This window comes from Erithacus rubecula (assembly GCF_903797595.1).
Source record: "Erithacus rubecula genome assembly, chromosome: 3".
NCBI classification, from domain to species: Eukaryota; Metazoa; Chordata; class Aves; order Passeriformes; family Muscicapidae; genus Erithacus; species Erithacus rubecula.
The window spans coordinates 54,775,564-54,799,644 of record NC_136689.1 but is presented as its reverse complement, the minus strand read 5'-3'; the positions used below and the strand labels follow the sequence as shown (position 1 = coordinate 54,799,644).

The 24,081-nt window shown below is 39.3% G+C and overlaps 1 protein-coding gene across 3 annotated transcripts in view; it reads right to left on the bottom strand.

Moving 5' to 3' along the window:
- The window catches only part of TNS3 (tensin 3), a 210,003-nt gene that overhangs the window by 185,367 nt on the left and 555 nt on the right, over positions 1 to 24,081 (bottom strand). The gene's annotated exons all lie outside the window — the stretch shown is intronic.

Sequence of the window (24,081 nt, the reverse complement as noted above, 5' to 3'; positions counted from 1 at the left end):
GCAGTTAAAATAAAAATGAAATTACTTAAAATTTTATAGTGAGGTAAAAAAAATTGCAGTAGCAATGTTGTCTTTAATCTGATTATTCTTTATAAAAATATTTTAAAAATATTTAATGTTTAATGATCATGAAAGAGGATGTGTGCTGCTTTTGGCTGGGTAGTTAACTCTCTTCACAGTGGCTGGTGTGGGGCTATTCTGTAGATTTGTGCTAAACACAGAGATGATAATAGAGTTGTTTTTGTTGTTGCTGAGCAGTGCTTATGCAAAGCCAAGGCCTTTTTTTGCTTTTTGTTCTGCCACACTGGCAAGGAAGTTTGGGGTGGCTGGGAGGAGACACAGCCAGGATGGGTGACCCAAACTGACCAAAGGGATATTCCAGACCAAATGACATCATGTTCAATATATAAAGTGTGGGGAAGAAGGAGAAGACATTTAGGGTGATGGTGTTTGTCTTCCCAAGTAACTGTGGGGGTCTGGTTTTCTGGGGATGGCTGAACACCTGCCTGTCCATGGGAAGAAGTGAATTAATTCCTTGTGCTGCTTTGCTTGTGTGCAGAGCTTTTGCTTTCCCTATTAAATTGTCTTTATCTCAAACCATGAGTTTTCTGGCTTTTACCTTTCCAACTGTCTCTCCAGTCCAGCTGGTGAGGGAGTGAGTGAGTGGCTGAGTGGTGCTTGGCTGGGGTTAAACCATGGCAATATGTTTAATTTATATTTACTCCCTTAAAAAGAACCTCTCAGTGACATCAGAACTGCCTGAGGTTTTGAAACATAGCTACTACAGAGCTGCCCTCATGAAAATTTGCTAGATTTTTCTTACTCAGCTCTGGCTGTAGCTGTTCGTGTATTCCCAGAAGCCTTTCAGTAATAGAAACACAGTAATCACTATAAAACACATTCTTGTTTAATTCTTGACGAGTTGAAAATTCGCAGCTAGGTGTAATGAGAGGCAGCAGATCTAACCAGGAATTAGGCTCTAGCAGCCTTGGACAGTGCATTTGTCTCTGTTACTTTTATTTTTAGCTTGATTTTATAACTATTACTTGTGAGTACAAGAATCACCTTGCTTTTGGATCTGTGTCTCAATGATTTTTTCTAGTAGTTTTCAAACTCGGCAACTTCAGTCCTGGATAGTTCATTCAGATTTCCTGAAAACAGGAGATAGCTGAAGGATGCAAACTATGCTGATGCTCCTGAGAGTGACCAACCCAATTTTTATTTATGCCTCAACATATGTTATACATGAGTTGAAGGATTGCTGTAAGGACTGTGCATGTGCTGGAAGCCCTTTCCCAGGGGAGACTTTGCCTGGCAGCCAGTCAGGAGAGAAGTTTCCATGATCAGGCTGCAAGCAATCTGTTGGAGTCAGTGAGCCAGGGGTCTCTCTGAATTCTTCAGAGAGAAATCGAAGTGCAGGGAATGAATTAAAGCCTTTAGATGGATTGAAGTATATTAAGTCACTCACACATAAAGTAGACATTTAAGTAGAAGTAAGTTAGTAAGTTTTAGGGTGAGTTCTAATGCTATTAGTAAGTAAAAGGTCTAGATTCCACAGCAGCAGAGCAAGTTCTAGTGAAGGTTGAGAAACAGAATGTTGTTTTCCGAAGAGGCTCCAGGACCATGGTTGTAGACAGGACATAGACATAACAGAGCTATAGTAAGAATATTGCTTACATTTTTCAGACAGAACATATTAGGTCTCATGTGTGGTTGTATACGTAACCTGGCATGCTAAGAAACTAGAATTCTAATAGGTTAAGGAGTGGTGGTCTGAGCTGGTGTCTTAGCTTGTTGGAAAAATCCTATATAAGAGTATGTATTGAGGAGAGTTGGTGCTTTTAGCCATTCTGGCTTTCAGCCATCTGCTCTTTGCCAGGCTTTGCTTTGCTACTGCTTCTGCCATTGCTTTTCTCGGTGCCTTTTGAGACTTTGTAATAAGATGTGCTTTGTATTAAATAACCTTTTTAACTATTAGCTGCTTTGCTTATTTCAGATAACCCCACGAAGTAGGAGCCAAGAGCTTGAAGTAGGAGCCTAAGAGCTCCAGAGTTGGTGCCCAGGAGTACCGGAGGTCAAGAACCTCACAGCGATCCCCCACTGGCCAGTGGAGCAGATGCCTGGATGCCCAGGAAAAAAAACGCCTGGGAAAAAAACGCCTGGGAATTCGGGCTGTGGGAGGAACCTTAGAACATACCTTTGGGTTTTCTTGGAGGGATCAGGGGCTCGCTCAAAGATTCAGCTTGGCCCTGCTCCCCCCCCCGGCCTTTTCCTCCCTGTGGTCCTGCTTCCCTGTCCGTACCTGTCCTGCCCTGTTTCGCCGCTCCCGCGCCCGCCGGGTGCTCCCGGCGCTGCATCCCCGGCATCGCCGCCGCCACCCGCATCCCCTGCCGTGCTCCCAGCGCTGCCCGCAGCCCCAGCCCATCGTGGCCAGCCCCGCACAGCCCCAGCCCGCCCTGGCCAGCCCCGCACAGCCCCTGCTCGCCCTGGCCAGCCCCACAGCCCCAGAGCTGCTCGGGCTCACCGCGGCTTGCAGCACACACACGCTCCATCGGCCGAGCTGATGCTGACAGCGCACGGGGTTCTTGCCGTAACGCTACTCCTGTCTTCTGGTTTTCTCTTGTCTCGCTTTTTCCCCTCTCTGCGCTCTTTTCTATCCCCCTTCGGTAAAAACACTTACCTTTCCTTATCAATAAACAGTTCACAGATATAATTTTGTTGCTCTTCATTTTAGTCCGAGAAATCTAGCAAAAAGAATCCTCCCTATACTCTCCCTTTTACAGCGGAAGGGGACACCTCCATCAATACAATCCTGTACATCCCGTCCACTCAAGAGACTGACCTCAAGACACTAAATCTCAGGAAAACATATCTAGTTAACTTTGCTATTTATCATTGTTTTGCTTGTTATCCTTGTTCCTCCTTTTCCAAACCAAAGGGCATTCACTTCATTGACTCTTCCCCAGTCCAAACCACAGGAAAGAAACACAAGCTTCAGCATCTGGAGTACAAGAGAAAGGTACCATTTGCCACAGCTGAATTCAACCTTAACTTTGTCCTTAGACAATAAGAGGGATAGGTATCAGCAAAACAGTTCTTCCTTTCAGAAAGCTGCCATATATTTCGCCTCTGCCTTCCCCTTTCCTCTCGTCAGCTGCTCTGTAATCACTCCATTCCTGGTGAACAAGGGTTCTTTCTTTCTCACTACCTCTCCCTCTGGAGGCATGATGGTAAACTTAGACAGTATCTTTAAGACAGCTGAAGTCTTCTAAGTGAATCTTGCATTGATGAAAGTTTTCCTGTTCTGTTTTTCTTCATATTCTAAACAGAAGTTACCATTAAGCAGCAGCTTCTGAAGGAAATCTTCACAACCTGTGTTTGTGTGTTGTGTGGACCAAGGGCAGCATCAAATTATAAGCACTCTTGAGGAAAGTAAGAAGCTTTTCTGTCTCTCATTAATTTCATTTAGACAAGATTCTCTCCATCAGTGATGAACATGCAACCTCTAATGTTTTGCTGCTTCTTTTCTAGTGTCAGGGGAATCAAGAACCAGTCAAACTCACAGGCAGATACAAAATGTAGGAATGTACCAAAACCAGCAGATGGAGACTAACTTGTTTAGGGCTAAGCAATGGCCATGGTAGCCCAAGGAGAGGGATTAGAAGAAGCTCTGGGAATATTCACAGTGTACAACTCTTCAGACTGCAGAGTCAAAGTTTGGAAATGTCACACTATATATAACAAGGTCAGGTTGTCAGATGACACAATTTATTTTATTGAGGTAGCTTGCTTACAAGTTAAAAATTAGTAGGAATAGCAATTTGGAAAAAGTAGCAAAGCAGGCATGTGATGCTGAATAGCTCTGTGCTTGCAATCCATTCAGTCACCTCCTCTGACTTCCAGCTGTGCTGTTTTAAATGGCTCCAAGCTTGAAAAAAATTAGTCAGACTCTTTGGAGTGTTGCATTTAATCCAGGGAGATGTCTCTCTCTGGTGCTTTTAATACATGCAAAGAAAAGAACAAAAGCAAGTGCAGTAATTATCACAAAAAAACCTGTTTCTGTAAACATCAATGAAATTTCTTTTCAGGTTTTGGTCTGATAGATTCCTGACTTTCTCTTTTCAACATTTCTATTTTCATCAGAGAAATCTTCAAGTTAAATAGTTATTTACTTTTCAGGTTACAAATTTATTTAGGCTAACTACAGATTACAAAAAAGTTATTTGTAGGCCTAAGAAAAAATATTTGCATCTGTTCTTGGTGGTGAGTTTGGTTTGGTTTTGCTTTCCTTTGAGTTCTTTGCATGGACATCATTACTATTGCCTTTTCTTGACTTACATAAGTATTATCTTATATAAAGGTGGTTGTAGGATTGTATTATGGTTTTACTTTTCTGTTTTGGTTACAATAAATAAAATAATACACAGTCACCCTTGAAAAACAAGGCTAAAGAGGAGTGTAAAAGTATACACAGGGAAACAAGGGGCATTGACAGTAAATTGATGAAAGTGAAATGGGTAGAGTAATAGTGAAATATGATCAAGTCACAAACTGTGGGTAACTGCTATGAAACCTTGTAAACATGTACATGCTGAAATACAATTAAAATGAGAGGTTACTTTATTAGTCCTAAAATGAGGAAGAGATAGTTTTTTGATGTTTAAAAAAAGTAAAAATTTCAAGCTTCTTCCTGAAATTTTAAAATATTTCTCAGAAACGTGGCCCTGCCTCGAGGGTGCCAATGGAGCAGGAGGATTGCAGTGTCCTTCCAGGGTGGCAAGAGCCCATGGGGGCCAGGGATGACCCTTCTGCTGGGTTTCTTCTCTGCAACAGCAGATGACAGATGATACAGCAACCCTGCAAAAACCACATGCTCTCTTTTTAACACACATGCTAGACAGAGTTACTAATAATTAATAACTAATTAGAATGATTTATTAATATTTTATATAATTAAATATAATGAACTGATTAATAAGTACTATACTATACTTCCCTCCAGGATTAGGTCAGTGCATCAGCACCTGGCAGATGTTCATACAAAGTTTGATGCCTTTCTGGGCAATAGAAAACTCTGCCACAGCTTCAGTCAGCATGAGGGTGCTGGCTGTGCAAACAGGACACACATAACAAGGAGTATACAACTGGAGCATGCTGCAGCAGTGTGCAAAGGAATGGTCACACAAAGCTTCAGTTTGGAGGATCAAGCAGGAATTCACACATTTCACTTTTTACAGACCTCATAATAAAAATCACTAAGCACAGGTGTGGAGTCATGCAGAAAACACAGAAAAGGATTTTGGCTATCTATATCAGGATGAACTGTGCTAATTTAATTGCACATTTCACTCTTCAGATATGTAGGAAGGAAGAGGAAACATTTAATCCCAAGGCCATCTATTTCACTTAGTAGTTCTTCTTTCCAATGTAAAACTTTGCTTGCCTACTTAATCTGTTCATTTCCCATAGAAATATTCTATACACTTCTTCTTTTCTGTGTGTTTTAATCTTTCACATATGTAAGATAACCATATTGCTATTTTTGCCTTTGCTGAGCTGAGGCAAACATTATCATATACTTCTGACTTTGCAAGTAAAAAGCTGCTCAACTGAATGTAAATCCTATGATGGTCCTAAGTGCCCAGGACTATTTGCCACATTTTAGCAAAATTATTTATACTCGTTTTCTAGTGGGTCCCATTCCTTTTTCAGGGAAGCAAAAGGAGAAGTTCGTAACACTTCACTATGAAAGAGGACTGAGAAGCACCTGTCCTTGCAGACATTTAAACATGGAAAAAGGATGTGCATATGAAAAATTCTTAATTTCTCCCCTCAAAAACAATTAACAGTGTTTATTTCCCCCAAGTATTCAGGACTGGCACAACTGAATTCACAGCAATACTTCCCCCTTCTCAACTGGAAGACAAGCCCATAGCTTTCAGTGCTGCTAGATAAGAAATCAGGAGACAAAGAAACACATTTAGAACCTTTAATTCACATTCAATAAGGATAACTCAGGTTTGTGTTCTCAGTTATGGGAAGTGAAATTTTAAGAGATCGTAATTACAAGTGTGAAGGCTGGGACATCTTTTTAACAGAATTAAGTTTTTTATATAATCACAGGGGTTTTTTCCTCCATTCTAAGGTGCTGTGCTCGCACCATTCCTATACTTATATCCATACCCTCACAATTTGGCAAGATCTCTAAAATGGTAATAGAGTTTATTCTTCAGTGATATACAAAGTAAAACACAAACAGAGCACTGTTACAGTCTTTACACATGACTGAAGAAAAATAAGTATGTGCCAAGCTAAATTATTTTGACATAAACAGTTTTCTTCCCCACCAAGTAAGTTTGCTGACATACAGTTCCATCCTGATCCTATAAGAATACCAAGTTATTTCTAAGAAAGCCACATCTTTTACTCTTTAAAAAAAAAACCAACAAAAAACCTCCAAAAATCCCAGCTCTAACACACTAAGTAGAAATAATTTTGCCTAATTTGAGTCAGCTAAAAGCTTGTCTTCCAAGTTTAAACTGTCTGAGCTCCCTCTGTAGTCAGCAAACAGCAGTAGCCAATTATAAAATGGGTTGAATACTTTATCTTCTGGAATACTTAAGTAGAAAGCCTAAATGCATAACTCCTGGATAAACATCAGTTTAAGCCAATACATACATATTACAGAAATTTATGCAGCTTATGATAAGTTTTCTTTTCTTGGGTTTTCATCTTTTGCTCAATCTCCCTGTCTCTTCCTCACCCCATCTTTAATTTCCTCAGCTATTTTTGTTTCACTTCTCTGACACTTTCCTTGCAGCTCTTGCCTTCACACCCAACTTCTGGTCCTTCCTGTTCAAGCTCTCCTTTTCTCTCTGCTCTCCTCTTTGAATCTCCACATACAAACATGCCTCCTACTTCTGAGTCCCCACTACTCTACCCTCTCTCTTCCTTACTCTCTCTCAGTCACTGAAGGTTTAAAGTCAAGAAGTTTTGTTACACACAGGAGCAGGAGGAGAACAGAGAGAACATTAATATCTGCTAAAGATCAGTTTCTCCTTCTGTTAAGAGCTGAAAAGAGAATCAGGACTGACCCTGCTTGCACAGCTACCAATCACTAATTTAATCAGTAAAATATCTTGCTTGACAAATGGATGCTTCTTAAACAAATCTAATAAATTTATAATTTTAAAAGGTGTGTGGCTTTGGATGTTTTAAGCTTGTTCTGTAGTGCCTGATGACAAAAGGCATCAGTAAACATAAAACATCTGCTTCTCAGGCATCTTTAGATATATAAAACTTGTTTATATAAATTTAGCATGGTTGGGTGGACCAGCAACCAAAATTGTGCCTTTTAGGACAGCACCACAGGGTCTTCAGGAAGTCAGAAATAAAATACACTTCCTGTAGTAAATCACAGAGTACAGTTACAACAACTGAAAAGGAAGGAAATTATTAAAACTATTTTTTACAAAAAAATTCAAATCTGCTAGAACAAGATGTAATTTTAAAGAAAGAAAGAGTTATAACAAAAATGGATTAGAAACATAACAATTTATTTATTCCTCCTGGTTTATAAAACCTGGTTTTCAAACTTGTATTGCAGATTTTGTTCTCCTTCCCTCTCGTAATACAGAACAGGCAACCTTTTCATAAATTATCCCAGTTTCAGTTAAACTTTTCTCATTATTCCAAAATCAGTTTCACAGGGATACCTTTTCACTTCCCATGGCAATTCATTTGTCCATCACAACTGGATATGGATTGTTATGGACTCATTTGTCCATAACAACAATATGTGCCTTGCAAGGGGCAGGAGAAAGGCTGAGCTGTAGGAACAAGGCACCAATGGAACTAGTTCTTCTTTGTTCTTCACTGACCAGACTGTCATGGCCGTGTATTGGAGGTAAATATAACTCCAGAAGACTTTCATATTTGTTTGTATGGTTATTTCCCTTCACCTACCATTTCTATAGGGTTTGGTTAGAGCAGACTTCATCCCTCAAATGCTGGGAAAAGAGTACAGTCTTCAGTGGCCCTATATAACCATAACTCTGCTGTTCTCTTTTCTTCTTTTGATATTTTGCCTTAATTATGATGTCTTAATCATGAGCTGAAATGTTAGAAAATACATTCTTCTTAGGATTTACTTGCTTTCATCTGCTTGTAAGGAGAAGGTTTTTTCTCAGAATTCATTTGCTGTTTTCACCTGATGCTTTCTAGTACCAGGTGCTTCTAGATGGATAGTCATGGAATTGGCTTTTAACCCACCAACTCACTGCTACATCTGTCTGGAATCTAAGGGAGAAATGGGAGCAAATACATTAAAAATATAATTTCTGCATCATGTAGTAAGAGGCCCAGCATATATAAAAGTGTCCCAGATGCAAGTATGCATGGCAATTCCAAATAGCTCCATGTGGCCATATGTGGTTGTGGGGCTTTGGCCCTAGTGGGACCCATGCTGGTCAAAATTGCTGGCTGCTGCAAATGCCACACCCCTCTGGTTTCACCAGGAAAACACAGCTTTCTCAAACCACATCCCCTTCACAGCACTGGGAAACTTTCACTAACAACAATGCATGCTGCAAATAGATTCCACAATTCTTGAGGGATATCCAGATCAGTAAGAGTGGTAACAATCTGAAGGGAAAGGACAAATTACCAGGGATCTTTCCCAATAAAATGTCTGGGGTTGACATTATGGGTCTAGCAACCCAAGCACAAATACATAGCTCTGGGAGGGAGTCAGGATTTCCTGCCCTTGATCTTTGCACTTGTCCTCTAGCTAGTTTTGGCAGAGGCTAAAAAAAATTTTTTTAATTGTCATCTCCTTGAAAATTATTTTTGTACACCTATCCTTTCAGATGTTTACATCTGAAATGTAAATGGAGAATGTATGCAACTGAGACAGGAAAAGTCAGAGGAGAGAAGAGCATTTCTTTGCTGACATTGATTATTCAGCTCCCAAGGACAGTGTTTCAAGAATATACAATAAATACAGTAAGCATTAAACTGCTGCACCAAATTTTGTCTTCAGCCTGCCTGAAAGCAAGGCATGATTCTACCTTTCGCAGTTTTTGCAACTGAACAGCACCCTATAATCCTGAAAGCCTGAACTCTGCTCCTGGTGAGTACTGCCTCATGTTGTTTGCACAGAATGAAAATATGTCCCTATGAACTTACTTTTGGGTGCACTCTGCCAATTTCATTTACAACCTATGATTTCTGCTATGTCCTGAGAGCTGTATGTATCTGACACTGTAATCATCAGCTCTTTCCTCCCCTTGCACATTATTCTAGTGTCTCAGATGTCATCCCTTTGGCTCAGAAGAGGCCTCTCTCTCTACAGCAAAGTTTCTGGTTTTCCCACACTCTGCATGATATTTAACAGTGAGAACTAGGTTCACAGAAACTGCATTCCACAGTTCATGGTGCTGTGTCCCAGTTCAATATTTATATGTGTGATTAAAATGAAAAACAAAACAAGTTATAATCCCATATGTTGTTCTGTGCCTTCTCCTAAAGTAATTTTTTTTTCTTTTGCATAGGTCTCTGTATGACATCTTTCCAGCTGATAAAAAGAGGTCAGTCAGTGAGACTCAGAATAAGTGTGTCTCAGAATATAATCCAGCAGCCCATGAGATGGTATTGTAATCAATACCTGGAGGTGCTTTTCCAGTCACTGTATATCATAGCCAGGTAGCAGCTACACTGAGTGCAATTTTTTTCTGTCAATACCCCCCAATCTCTGAGTGCCTTTGAGGAATGTACAGCCAAAGGAGAAAACTCTCTCTTAGACAAAAATGTCCTGTACAAATTTCTTACCCATGTAAGCAAAAACTGTACCCCAGATTCATTCCAATAGTGACATGAACAGTAGCAACCTATTTGATCTAGAGATATGGATAAGAATGGATACTGCAAAAACTGTGAAGGAAGCACTCAGTGAGTCCAGCCCTCTTCAGCTGTAAAGCAATGTTTTAGCAAGACTTTTTGGGAACACACATGTTAACATCCTAGCTCCTTAAGCTATATACCTGAAGTTTGAAAATTATTTCAAAAATTTCTCCTAAAGAGTAGGCTGCAAGCCAGGCAAGATGGACAGAAGAAGTAGTAACTCTTGTGGCAACTAGCATTTTAATCTGCAGATCACACACATAGATAGTTTTTTCTGGATAGACCAGAAGATGGATAGGCAGATTTCAAAATTATTGCTACTATCAAACATATCAGCAAGAACACTTATCATGTAAAATATACTTAGTTTTCTAAACCATTATGTCTTCAACACTGAAACACAGAGAAAGAGTCAGAGTGGCATTTTCCTGTAGTTTCATTTGAGAATAAGAAAGTCCAACATCCTGATGCTGGATGTTGATGCTGAGGTTTTGATTTGTGAATCTGACATTCTGGTGTATAGATATTATACACCATGCTATTTGGAATATACTCTAGATAACAAAAAGCTAAGTGAAAACTAGGTCACATGTAAGGAACCATAGGAACTCAGTATAAAGATCTTCCTTCAGCACCGAGTGATGCTTTCCTTTTTGTCACTATCAAAAATTACAATCACTACTGCTGTATTAGTCAGTCAATCTCTGCCTGTGCTCGTGCAAAGAACTGAGAAAGTACAAAAAAAGACTACAACAAGGTGTCACAAAATCAGATTCCTGTAAAGAGTCTATTATTCTTTAATTGTCCTTTTCTGAAGACTGTAAACATTTCTGAAGCTTGTACACTCTATTAGCACTCTATTAGCTCAATATAAAGTCTACAAGAAAGAGCATACATGAAAAATTACCTTACACAGAGCAGACAAAACTAATGTGGAGGGTAAAAACGCAGATTTTCTTTTTTAAGTATTAAAATTATTTCTATATTGAACATTTTTTGCATATTGTTTTTTTATGTTTTCGTTTTACAATGTAGCTTACATCAATAAATAAATAAGAAAACAGTATTGACCTTCAAATAAGAATCACAGAATCACAGAATTAGTAGGAAAAGACCTTTAAGATGATCTAGTCCAACCTGTGACCTGACACCTCCTCATCAACTAAACCACGGCACCAAGTGCCACCTCCAGTCTTTTTTTAAACATATCCAGGGATGGTGACTCTACCACCTCCCTGGGCAGTCAATTCCATTGCCCCATCACTATTTCAGTGAAGAATTTTTTCCTAACATCTAACCTAAACCTGCCTTGGTGCAGCTTAAGGATGTGTCCTCTTGTTCTGTCAGTGGTTGCCTGGGAGAAGAGACCAACTCCCACCTGGCTACAACCACCTTTGAGAAAGTGGTAGAGGTCTTCAACCTCACCTCTGATAAGGTCACCCCTGAGTCTCCTTTTCTCCAGGCTGAACAACCCCAGCTCCCTCAGCCATTCCTCACAGGGTTTGTGCTCCAGACCCTTCACAGCCTTGTCCCCTCCTCTGGATGCTCACAAGCGTGTCAATGTCCCTCCTAAACTGAGGGGCCAGAACTGGACACAACAGTCAAGGTGTGGCCTCACCAGTGCTGAGTACAGGGGAAGAATGACCTCCCTGCTCCTGCTGACCACACTGTTCCTGATCCAGGCCAGGGGCCATTTGCCTTCCTGGCTCCCTGGGCACACTGCTGGCTCATGCTCATTTTGCCATCAGTCAGCACCCCCAGGTCTCTTTCTGCCTGGGCACTGTCCAGCCACTCTCTCCCCAGCCCGTAGTGCTGCAGGGGTTTGTTGTGGCCAAAGTGAAAGACTCAGAACTTGGGCTTGTTAAACTTGATGTTATGGGACTTGGCCCATCCATCCAGCCTGTCCAGATGCCTTTGCAGAGCCCTTCTACCCTCCAACAGATCGACACATGCTCCCAGCTTGGTCTCATCTGCAAATTTACTGGTTGTGGACATGCAGATCATCAATGAAGACATTAAGCAGAACAGGCTCCAGCACAGAACCCTGATGAACACCACTGGTGACTGATCCCCAGCTGGATGCAGCACTGTCACCAACACTCTCTGGGCCCAACCATCCAGCCAGTTCCTAACCCAGCACAGAGTGCTCCTGTCCAAGCTGTGGGCTGCCAGCTTTTAGTATTAATATTTGGATCAACTGAAATTTAACTGTAAATTCCTTTGCATTACAGAATCCAACTATTCACTCAGGTAAAAAGGCAGAATAAGGGGTGGAATGGGGTGAGAAACCACCATGTACTATAATTTCTACATTTTACTTTATATACCAGGGACAGTCAGGGGAAAATGATCAACAGTTCAATGCTTGCAAGGCTGTTTTTAAAATCTGCAAGTACTTTCAGAAGAATTCTTTCAATGCAGTGTGATTTTCACAGAGTTTAAAGGCACAATTATGAAGGTAATTAAGAGTGTAGGTCTTCCAAGTGGCACCAGTAATATTTTTTGGCTTTCCATTTTTAGGATTTCTTGGCAAGGTTTCCTCTTTAATCCTGACTCCCAATTTTTGTATAATGGCCCAAACTGCCAACAGGATTTTAGAGGAGGAATGCCTTGTGGCAATTTGGTTTTTTTGACTTACAGGAAGAGATATGATTTCTCCACACACCATTAGCCAAAAATGTAGGTTCAGAGAATTTTCAAGAATCCATCAGCCAGTGGTCCATTCATCTGTGTCAAATCCATGTGAATTAATGCATATTCAAGTGTGTATCCCAACTTCATACCACAAACTCTCAAGTGAAATCTTTCTTCTCAGTAAGCATAAACTGAAAATGCACTTCTCATATTTGTCCTGTGAATGTTTGACAGGTATAACCCAGGTTTCATTTCACAGTCAGATCTGAGACACAAAAGTGTTGAAGACAATAATCCAATTAATTAGATCTTCAGCTTTAAAAAATTATGGTGCAAATGATCAAAACACTGAAGATAGGATTGAAACGGAACTGAAGTGTTAACAAGGATTCCTGCTATTTGTTTATTCTGTGCTTTTAATTTTTGTCACAAACTGTAATACATAAAATTTTGTGTTTATTCTGTGCTCTTAATTTTTGTAACAAACTGTAATACATAAAATTCTACAGTATGTAGAAGCAACACAGGATATGGATATTTATAAGAAAACCATTAAACCCACAGTATGCATAACAGCTACCATTTTCAAGTGCACAAATCTGTAGCAAGATTCATCATACTCACCCTTTTTTTCTCATCCTCACTATGTTTCAGCAAAAAGTTAAGATTAAAATTTTAAATCTTGTAAGAAAAGGCATTGCAGCTAACTGTCTGAGCTGGAATTAGAAAGCCTTTAAAACAATTCAAACTGAAAGTTCTCTGATGAGTGTCACACAATTAATTTTTCCATCTAATGCCCTCCAACATTGCTGAAACCTGTCCAGGTTTGTTAACTTTTTGAATAATGTTCCAATATTGTAAGAGTGACAACTTCAATATGGCTGCAGAAGCCAAGAGGCAGCAAGCACTGCCAGAATGTCAGTCAGAGCTGCCTAAGGCTCAGCTTCCACACTTGTACAAAACCCTCTGCCTTTCAAGATGGGGGCCATGCACTGTGAAACCAAGCACTTGATTCTGTCAGTTAGTTCTATGTTTTAATGAATATTTATCATCAACATCCTTTCATGATGGATTGCAAGGGAGCAGTAACACAAGTAAGGCAAATATTCTTCTGCTTTCAGTATTCATCCATTTCTCTTTTTATGGATGTTCAGAGCATTCATTGATCCCTGCTGATACTTGAAAACCATGCTCCTTTTTCTTCAGGGAAACAGTGAAGTGTCATGATTTGGTGACACAGAGGTTACCCCATCACTGTTGGAGGGTTCTGTCAGTGTTGCTTTTGTCCAGACTCTCACATCTGGAGTCTTGTTAGATGTGCAAATGCATTCCTAAATAGGAATTCTTTGCAATTGAGGGCTGAGGAAAGAAAAGCCATCCCCATACTGGTCTAACATGATCCCACAGTGAGGAACACTACAACTTTTGCCTTCAGATCATTGGCTTTAAAATATCATAACCTAGGAACCCTGAAGTCCTGCAAGGTTTGTTCGGTTTGAGCCAACACAGTCTCTTCTTTTCCCAGGTGGGGAGATGCACTTCATGCAATTAAAGCTATCCAAAGTCATTGGGAAATAAGTTAGAACAGACTCAGTGAAAAATTACAGGTCAAATGTCACATAAGCAGTTAACAGAATATACACTTTTGTGTCAAAGTAACTGCAAACCTCAGCTTCCTCTACATAAGAAAGCTACAAGATCAGGAAACCTCAGGGCAACAGATTATCCACCAAACTTCCCTCTGCGTGACTTCAGTGCCCCTCAAGTCAGTACTGCTGGTGTCATGGCACTGACAGAGCTGAGTGAGGCAGTATACCCTAAATCATTTTTACATTAATGTAGTTCTTCTTACAGTGCCCATCAAAAACACTCATGCACAAAGTAGCACTTTCCACTGCTCAAGGACAAAGGCAAGAAAAAGCTGCTTCAAATACCTTAAAGACAGGATAAAAATACACCCCTTTGTTTAACTGCCCACCAAAATTATAGCTGTGTGAAACACCTGTCAAAATCCCCAGGTTGAACTCACCCACCTTCTGTATGATCTTTTTATCTCACACATGCATACTGGCACACACCCCCACCATATCTAAGTTCTGGTGCCACTGTGTTTATGTTTAAATTGATGCCCTTGGACCACTGCATTAAGATCACAACATGATCAGCATTGTTGAAATGCCATAGTGAATATGTTCATGCACTGAAAACCCACGAACTGATACTGCAATAAATCTACAAAAAACCTTCTTAAGTTTTATGGGAAGCCTTTAAGGACAAAAACTCAAATGGTTTTAATTTTCCTCCAAGTGATAGCCACAGTTAATACCAGATTTGGCAGGGAGCAGTCATTACGTGCCCGTTGGGCTTATACAGACATGAAAAAGTTTATGTTTGACATTTGCTTTTAAAACATATTGAAAATCTTTTGCTCTTTCCAGGCCAAAACTTGCATTAATTTCTGGGAGCCTATTACTTTTAAAAAAACCTATTCTTTGGCTCTGATTGCTTGGATAGCTGACAACAAAAAAGCATTAGGTGGAGGCTCTTCATTAGTGTTAATAGAGAACTGAGAGCAACAGAAACAAGATGCTGAACAGTATATTCTCTTTGTCCCCCTCTCAATTGTTTTTTATAAATAAGTGGCTTATGACATCAAGCTCTGATTCATCACTGGTAGCTTTTCATTAACAGAAAGGAAACAGTATGTAATATTTCCACATATTGCCATGGTTCACTCCTCTTGTTTTGTCCCTGAATGGGACAAAAACACCTGCTTGGTGCCCTGGTGGAACAGTCAAACCACATGACAAATATTGGTAACAGTGAAGCAGCAGACCATTTTCCATCAATTGTGTTCCACGTTCCTGCCAGACATGGAATAGAGGGTTAATCCCTCCACAGTGCTAGACACATTTGAGGTAGGTTAGAGCTGAGAAGGTTTGTAAATGACAATCTTTTCAAGGGCAGAACATATCAAAGTGCCAAAGCCAACTAGCTGTGAGAACTGGAATTATCACTTTAATACATTGCTATTAGTTATCCCAACAGTCAGACATGATCAGTCTTCATCCCAAAATCCATAGCAAAAATATGCATCTTGCTCTATGTGTGCCAATTCCTGAAAAAGTCACTGACTTCAGTGTGTGTGTAAGGCAGGATATCTAATGGCATAATTGAACTCTTAAACACCATGTCCTGTCCCAGCGTGACGTTATGACGGTTGTATCCCCAGTCATCTGTTCTGTTTATGCTGGATATTAAGTTCTACACCTTTAAGACTGGTTCCGAGAGCCAAGGAGGGAGAAGGAGCGGGCAGTTTGTTTGCAGAGACTGCACTCGCTCCCCAGCATTCCTTCTCCTGTGCTGTCGGCAGCATGGAGAGGGGAGAGAGCTCTCCTTTGCTTTCAGTCAGTTTTTGTAGCTAGCTGAGGCAGAGGAGTTCCCCGGACTGTGGCTCTTCTTTTTCTTGGAAGTCTCAGCCCTGCTCTGACTGAAAACCCAGAAAAGCACCGGGAGCTCACACCTGTGTTCTACCAGGGCTGGGACGCGGCATTTTCCAGCCACCTCTTCAGAGCAGTGAGAGGTTTTATTGTTTAATATTATTTTAATATTATTCTTTTTTTTTCCTTTTTTTTTTTTTTTTTCTTGTGAATATTTTGCTCGTTAAATGAACTGTTTTTCCCACTTTTCTCCATGGAAAACTTTTCCCAAACCAGTTGGGGGAGGGGATGCTTGAATTTGCTTTCCAGAGGGACCCCTTTGGAAGTTTCTTTCCAAATTTGCCCTAAACCAGGACATGACCCAAGGAAGGAGCAGCTATGTATCATGCCCTAAGTTCACCATCATCAAGATTTAATGCTTAATTCTTCATTGTTTAAAATTCATACACTGCCAGTTTAACTGTGTGTTAAAATACATTCTGGGGTTCCCAAGTTCTCAAGTAACTTGAGATATGAACAACAGCCAGTGCAAATACATTCATACGTGTACTCTCACATATATATTATGTGCTACATTTTGTGAAAATATATGCATTAATTCTTTTTAAAACATACTTGCTACTGAAACTGCTTATATTCATGTACAGGCAGCAAGGCTACAATTATGATTACTATTATAACCTCAGTGCCCAAGAAGTAACAGAGAAATCCTTGCTTTGGTGACTTTGAAAGGAATAAAAATCTTTCTTAAAGACCACAGGATTGGAAAGTGGTTTAGAAAACAGAAAGTTATCTCAAGATCAATTTTATGTGAACACCTCTCCTTATATAACCAGCTGGCTGAAGTTGGAATCCAGAAAAGTGGTGTCAAATAAGTATTAACCCTACCTCAGAAAGAGGACCAGCTGCATGAGGGTCAGTGGGAAAGTCTGCAAACCAAGTGCAGCAGCATGAGGAATACATGGATTAACAGCAGCATTCTCAGGGAGCAAGTCACGCTCAAAGCCGATCATCACGCAGTGTTTGGCAATGAACTCTGCTTTCAGAAGCCAGTTCTGACATACCAGACAACCACCTCCTCATCATCATGATTTAAGGTGGTCACCCTTGTCATAGCAAACTCCTGAGGTCTGAAGGAGCCCTTAAAAGGAAATGTACTGTTTGGCTAAGAATAAGATAAAATCTCAAAGGCTTTGAGATAAACTTCACTTTACCCTATCACCATAACGATTTCTTTTCTTAGTTTTATGTATATGCTAGGAAATGAAACAGGCTAGGAATGAATGAGACTGCCTATTCACTTCAGTTAGCTAAATTTAATTAGCTCTGGCATTATCCAATTTTTTCTCCCTGGATTTTAAACAGCTCTGATAAACCATAGTGGCAGTTAACTCTCTAAAACATTTCACATTTACATTATTAGGGATAACTGAAGAAAGGAAGATCCACAAGGAGCAGAGTTTTTGCTTTAATTGCAAAGAACACTTAATAAAAAATAATTTTCTAAAAGCCAGGAATCCTTTAGTGCAGAAAGCAGTACTGACTGATAATTAAGACACAGATAAAGTGAACTCATAAGGTTTGATACAGGCAGCATTAGCGAAATCATGTGATCTATGTACACATATTAGGGAAAAAGAAGGGCAGTGGATAAGAAAGCTGGTTTTGTGAGGCTATCTGAGAGGGCACAACAAAGCAAAAGGAAACATCAAGTAGGTATTTCTTTGGAGGAAGAGAGAGCATAATGTGTTGTTATGTTTGGGTAGAAAGGAGAAATTTATCATGATCAGCATCATACATATTTCAGTGGGGGATTAAACACTCCTAAATTTAATTCATCATAAATTATCTTTTAAATTAATTTAAAATTAATTTTTAAATTAATTAAGTTTCTAGAGATGTCAAGATCACATGAGCCTGTGTTTTATTGTATAGGAACAGGTTAAAGAAATTGTTTAATGTTCAAACGTTTTTTCGATTTAAGAACCCAGCACTGCTGGATCTAAGTAAACATCCAGCCATGGCAGGTTCATTATTACCTTTTACATAAGCAGAGCTGAGTAAAGGGGGAAGGGAAATGCCATGAACATTTTATTTTTTAATGAAAGGAGCCAGGACTGCTCAGGCACCGGTGTTGCTCAATTAGCAGGTACTCTCTCTGTATTTGAAGGGTCAAGGAATTTGCATCAACCTTAAGGTTAGGAGGAAGGACCAACTAAAATAAGGAGAAATTGGAAAAGGGCTCTCATCCCACATATCACAGAACCTCACATGTTTTTAATAACAATTATGATAATTTATTCATTGGTTTAGATTATTAAATACTGTGTATGAGCAATCTATCTGCATTCTGAGCCATTGATTCAAAGAAACAGCTTTATAAAATGATGGGGTGCCCAAAACTAACCTCCTAGTTTTAAGTAGATAGATTTGAAGCAGATTGTACATACTTACATTTTTGGATTCAACACATTAATTTCTCCCTCACTGTTTTCCAAGACTTTTATTCTATCAGTTTTCTGGATAACCAAAGACCATCAAAGATTCGGGAAATACCCGTATTTAGACTTTAAAAAAAAAATAGAACCAACAATGAATCACTTCTTAGAATAATATAATTTATTATGCAGAAGTAAAGTCTGTGGAAAGACAAGATTCAGGAATGATAGAGCAACAGCAATGCTCAAAGTAAACCACAAACTCTAAAACAAAAATTATTGTTTTCTATTGTAGGCTTAATGGGAAAATTGTTCATTTTACCATATGTTTCTTGCAAGCAGTAACCCAGCCATTTGGGAAACTTTCTTTTTCCTACTTGTGCTAGTTTGAAAACAAACCAGTGGGAGATCCCAAGCGAGAAATACAATTTAATAGGAAAATTAAAATAAATGCAATAATGCAGAAACACTGACAGAGTGGCAATACATCCTGATATCCTGTTGGTCAGAGTGTTGGTAGCAGTCCAATTAAATGGTGGCTGTAGTCCTGTTGGAGTGGCAGGTGTGGCTCTCTTGAAGCAGTGATGCTGTAAAAGGGTTTGATCTTCCTCTGAAGATCCAGTGGTGGTTATGGAGCTCTAGTCCTCTGGGAATTCAGTGGATAAGGCAGCTTGTGGTGTCTCAAACCTCAGATTATATCCAGGTAGGAATGCTTGGCTCCTCCCCCTGGGTGGAGCATCTCACAATGCCATGATGCAATGTCAGCAGTTGTGCAGTGAGACTTGATGACCCATTAACAGAAGATACTCCCCTGGAGGAAGGATGGGTCATGGAAACGATAAAGAACACTGCCCCTTCCTCCCCTCCTCCAGTTTTAACAACTGGCCCATTAACACTGGATATCCTCCCCAGAGTTATGAGGAATGGGGCATGGAAGAGATAAGGAACACTGGCCCACCTGGTTCTAGCAGATGGTGATAGAATACATACTTGTGATTACATCCTACATTGTAACCTAAGATACTACTGTTCATTTAATATTCTTCTGGAAAGAAAGTGTTTTAAATCCCTCTTCACTTATCAGTTCCTCTAAGATTTTTTTTCATGTTTTGAGGCTGCATTTGTTTTCCTAAAATAAAATGTTGACCTCTTGCTGAAAACCTCTATAAAAGTGGATTCTAATGACTGAAAACTATCCAGCCTATTGTTTACAAGACATATTGTAGCTGTCAGACAGAAGGCAGGATACTGAAGATATATGTAATTCTTTCAAGTAACAGCCATCACATGTTTCATTGTACTTCGCCCATCTGAGACCACTTGGAAACTCAACAGAAAGCAGCTAAAATTGCTTGAGGTTTTAAAAAGTTTTTCCCCCTCCTTGGTCATTAAAAAGATGATAGACAACTTGCATTTAAGGCACCAGGCATTGTGCTGAGGACTTGGAAAAGAACTGCAGTTACATACTGCTTTAAACATACTGTTTTAGCTGACCTTCCACCTTCCCCAACATTGTCATGTACTCAATAACTTTAGTGACAGGGACACCATTACATGAATTAACCTGCCTTGTTAAATAATAATAATGGAGAGGGAACCAGATATAGAGTCTAAGGCATTTCCTGTCCACACAAAATAATAAAACTTATGCCACTTTCCTCCAGAATGTATTCATTAGAGGAAAGAACACATTTAATAACAAAATGGTGATTGGCCCACGGGATTCATCAACATCCTGAACAATATATGACTGATAATGACCCCACTGCTCAGTCTTCTACAGTTGTCATTTTGGCCTGCAATCTGCAAAGAGGAGTTAGCACCATAAAAAAAAAAAAAAAAAAAAAAAAAAAAAAAAAAAAAAAAAAAAAATTATTGTGCATTTTTGCTGTTTTATTCAGACCTTTCTATTGCAAAACACCATACCATGAAATGATGCTAAAGTCTTGTGGACCTGTGAGCATTTTGAGCCAAAGCAGCTATTTGTTTGTTATTCAATCCATAAACCCTCTATTTTATTTTTTTCTGGAAGAACTACTTTTCTTCCTATTCTTTCTTTATGTGCAAATAGGTTATCCATACCAGAAGTCAGATTATTCCCACAGGGAGATGATGGACTGTGTAATATTGGTGACTGTGCTTTGACGCATAGTATCCAAATTTGCACATTTTTTTACAGTCAGAGATACTAAGTTCCAATACAGAAGCCTTCTAGGGAAAACACTACAGATACATTGGGATTCTCTTTTTGCCTTGCTTTGCACAAGTGATAACTCATTACTTTACCAATAATGCGCTTCAGTGGAAAAGCATAACAATGAGGATCAGAAAACCTAAGGTCTTTTATGTATTTGCTAAGTAACTTTATCAAAGTTACTTTATTTGCTTTCCTTTGCACTTCAGTTTTCACTCTGTTTTTTTGCTGATGTAAGACATCAGAACTGATACACCATTTTCTTCTTTCTGCATTACGAAACACAGATGTTTATTATCATAAAATGTTATGAGCTGTAAAAACACCAGACATTGAACTGAAATTATCAGAAATCATATGTGAACAATTTCCTGTCTTCCACAGTGCACTTCCAAGGGAAAAAAACCCAAAAAACAAAAAACCAAGAACATTACAAAAATTGCTCCTCAAGAAAGTCTTATCTCACAAAAGGCTGATCAGGGAGTTTGACCTCCCTTACAATATTACACCCAAAGAAATTACAATTTAAAGAGGTGGTTAAAAAGTAAAGATTAAGACAAAGAGTTTTCAGGTAACATTGGGATATGCTCAGCAAGAGTTACCAATAGAAACTAAGCCAGGTTTGGTCCTTGCATTCAATCCTGACTCCATTCCAGACTGAAAAGGGAATTCAACAGTCGGTGTCACAGCAGCCTTTCACAGAAAGCTGATAAAACACCCGAGGATGAGGCCCAACAAAATATCATAACTGCAAACCTCTGGCATTTTGGCAAATTTAAGTTAATTCCATCGATTCCCATAGAAAAATACTTGTCTAATGTAATCATACTGGAAAAATCTACCACTCCCCTTGAAAACATAAACCAAAACAATCTTCTAAGTCTTTAGAAAACTTTCCTAGAGTCAAAATAATGCTATTTTTCTTTCAAATATATGTTAAGACCTTTTGGCATATTCTGAGGCAGAAAGTCTAATGTTACAAATATTTCAAACACCCAGTGGTAGAAATTCAGATGGCCTATTGTATAATCATATATCTTCCTGCTGAAAAAGAAAGGTCAAGAGGAATTTAGAAAGCTAACTTCTAAGTTATTGCTTATTGCCTCCATTTTTATGTTCCAGAAATAAAATAAAGCCACTGATAATAATACATCTTGCCCTCATGTTTTCTCTTCTATAATAGCAACTTAAATTGGAGTCTATGCCAGCTTTTTAGATTGTTTCACCATTTGAACTCATTTTATAACTAGTATTTTGAGAATTACAAGCTCTGTTTCCCTATCACTCATGCTAATTTAAAACTGATGAAATGCAACTGGTTCTTTCAAAGAATAAACTCTTGATTTATAGCAAAATGTAATAAGAGAAGAATGCAGACCATCCATTTCATGTAAACTTTGTATGAGGGTGGTGAAGTTCAGCTTAACCCCAGCTAGCCCCTGCTACATCCCTATAGACCAGTGGTAAGGAAATCACAAGATTTTGTTATCTTCTTCTTTGATGGTACTTCCACCTGTGCTTTTAAATGTCATATAAAAAGGACTTGTTCTCCTGGACTTGTAATCAGTTTGTTCTCTTGCAACTAGGTTCACTTGACCCTTCAGAATATCAAAAAAGAGGAAAGGAAGAATCAAGAACAAACATGAAAGCACAATCTAGCTTAAAAGTAGTAACATTATTACCTGGAGAGCCATCTGAGCAGATCTGAGCTGACTCAGCATCCCCAGGCATCCACAAAGAAAAGCAGAAAAGTACAATGGGGCAGAACTGCCCCAAAGTACAGTGGGGTAAAAACGGTGAATAGGTACCACAGCACTGTGAAATTCTAGTAATATAAGGGCTGGCAGGAAGAAGAGAACAAGATATTTGCTCCCAAAGTCACACAGAGAGGTGCCTTGTCTCAGTGTGTTTCAAGACCATCCAACAAAATTGGGGCCCTGGCGCCAACTGAGTTGCTGCACATGACATGAAGAGCAGTCTTCTCTCTACTTTAATTCAGATTCTAAAATCAGACTCAGAGTGCTGGAGCTAAGACTTACTTGAAGGCAAATGTTTAACAATCCCTGTGATGCCTTGAGAGGCTACCTAGAGCAGAGGCTAGACAGTGTTAAAGGAGTAAAGCAGGTATTTATTAAAAGCCCTTCAAAGGATACCCCTTGGCCAGTCCAAGAACCCAGCCATGGCTCCACCCAAGATGTACAGCAGGTCCTGAGTTTTCACACTGTTATAACTTTTGGTCCATTTATATACTGGGGTTAATAGTCCAATTACAGCTTCAGGTTATGAAATCCCATCCTCAGAGATTGCTCTCCTCAACTTGCTGTTGTTTAAACATTTTAGGTCTGAAACTGCAATGGTGTCTTTGGTCCTCAGGCTGGAAAAGGATTGTTTTGTCTAACTGAAATGTGGAGAGCTTGCTGACACTTTGTATGAAATTCAGAGTTATATACTAATGCAATACAGAATCTGGAAAATATGAAAGCTAAAACTTAAGGCATCACCTGAAAAAAAGTTTGCTGCATTAATTTTTCTTTCAAATGTAGCATTATAATTTTCAGATTTAATATTGTGCCTAAGGTCACAGGCTGATGCTTATCAAGAGGTCACTGGAGATCATTGCATATTCTTTCAAATGGAATCACACTCTTTCTTCCAATTCTGAGAGATGGCAAAAATTCAGCCCTTTAAAGGACTCACTTGTCTATCGTGAGTAGTCTCAGAGGAAAGAAGCTCTGGCAGAAACACATACACTCAGCAATTTCCTTGGCAATTTTTTATAATAAAATGGCTATTTGAAGCTACTTGGTTGAAATATTAGACACAAGAATGATGGAGATATTTTCACAGATAGAGTGCACACATGAGATGGTCACAGGAAGCTGGAAACCAGTAAAAATTGTTTAATACCTGTGCAGTATATTGTCCATGAATTTCTGGGAAACTATCCCTAAAACTGTACAAGAGAAGTGGGGTGGTTTTAGAAAGAATTTGAAATGAAAGAGGTTGCTTCCTTAAGTATGCAAAAGGAGAGAAAGACTACTAAGCTGAAACCAAGTCAGCAAGAACATTTAAACATGTGCTTGAAATTAAGTCTGTTGTTGAATCAAGCTTTCAGAAGTAACCCAGAAGGAGGTGCATGAAACTTCAAAGGTCCAGAACTCTGCTTAGCAAACCAAAACCAGAGATGATTGAATGAGCCTCTGGAATGAGTTGAGTGGTGTGAGACTTTCAGCTAATGCTCTACAGATTTCTTGTAAATTCCTATTTGCAGTTGTGCCCTGAAACTGCTGTTTTGTCCGTTTCTCTGGTTTTGTCCATTGTCATAAAATCAAATGGAACCCATCACTTAAAAACGGAATTATTTAACGTTGATCAGACTTTCATACCCATTAAAAGCCAGTATGCTTACTTCAGGACTGTCAACCCATTCTCATTTTTGGACAACAAAAAAGAGACAAACCTCCCCCCAAAGAGC